At 34.8% G+C, this 1292-nt stretch overlaps 1 pseudogene; it reads left to right on the top strand.

Annotated features, from left to right (window-relative positions):
- Positions 1-610: 610 nt before the first annotated feature.
- Positions 611-729, top strand: LOC121434494 (annotated as a pseudogene).
- The last annotated feature ends 563 nt before the right edge of the window (positions 730-1292 follow it).

Genomic DNA, 1292 nt, shown 5'->3' with positions numbered 1-1292 from the left:
TTAAACTACTGGAAAGGAATCTTCATCACCTAAGAGAAGAAATTAAACAAGGTGCCTTGTTGGGCTGGGCACTCATGTGATTTACTATCTCAGATACAAGAAAAATGATACAGAATGGTAATTCTCTTCTGAGTGCTAGTCTAGCCAGAACAAAATTATGATCTGATGGGTGCTAAACTCTCCTGTTTATGCATAATATGGGTACATTTTGGGCAGTGTAATATAAGCTTTCTCTTCATTGCCTCTTACTTTACCATGAGCTCTTAAACTCATTCTTGTGGTTCTGGCATCTCTGGTGTATTGGGCATTATTCAGATACTGTGCTAGCTCTCTTTCCAAATCCAAATCTTTCACCATGGGCAGATGACGGTCTGGGGAACCTTTCTGATAATAAGCCCTAACAGGGTAAACTCAACTCATACATGAGCAAAGTGAAATATTTCAAGAAATTATGGAGTTTATATGTGCATTAAGGCTGTAAATTAAAGAAGATTGGCCAAGAAACAAAATTCAAGCAATTAATTTAGTAGCATTATAATATATAGGAGAAAATTACTTAGAAGAAATTTATTACCAAACTGAATATATGTATTAAAACAATAAATGTATAGTCTACAGTCATACCTCCCAGAACATGCCTGATCTCGTCTGATCTTGGAAGCTAAGCAGTGTCGGGCCTGGTTAGTACTTGGATGGGATACTGCCTGGGAATACCGAGTGCTGTAGGCTTGAAATAAAAATATTTAAAAATATATATTAAAATAAATATATAACAAATAAATAATTCGATCATGTATAATAATTTTAAACATGACTATGAAAAGCAAAGTTAAACTGTAGAAAACAGAGTAAAACATATTATTTGGGGGAGATAAAAAAGTGAACTTAAGAATATATTGATATGTTTTTTTAATTAAAATTAAGAATGTATGTGTTTGGAAAGTATGCTCAATTGCTTTAGTGATTTCAAGTGCTTTTTACTCTTGTTGTCAACCTCCCATGCCCATGTTGGGTGGCTTCCAACCACACATAACTCCAGTTCAAGGGCATCCAACACCCATTCTGTCTCCTATCATTAGCACCAAGCATTTGGTTCACATGAACTTACACAGTGATAGACACATAGACATAAATAAAGATAATCGCATATAACTTTTAAATTTTAAGATCTAAAAGTCATGAGTGGTGGGTGAAGCAAGTCAGTCACCAGAGATTCAGGGGAAGACAGAAAGGGAATCATGAGTTTGAGGCCAGTTTGAGATATGTAATGAGTTTCAGGAGTAAACTAAATG

Source organism: Microtus oregoni, unplaced genomic scaffold (assembly GCF_018167655.1).
Source record: "Microtus oregoni isolate MIOR12 unplaced genomic scaffold, Mior012 000043F_ref0000047, whole genome shotgun sequence".
Classification (NCBI taxonomy): Eukaryota; Metazoa; Chordata; class Mammalia; order Rodentia; family Cricetidae; genus Microtus; species Microtus oregoni.
The sequence above is the reverse complement of the archived record's forward strand: the minus strand, read 5'-3'. Positions and strand labels throughout refer to the sequence as shown.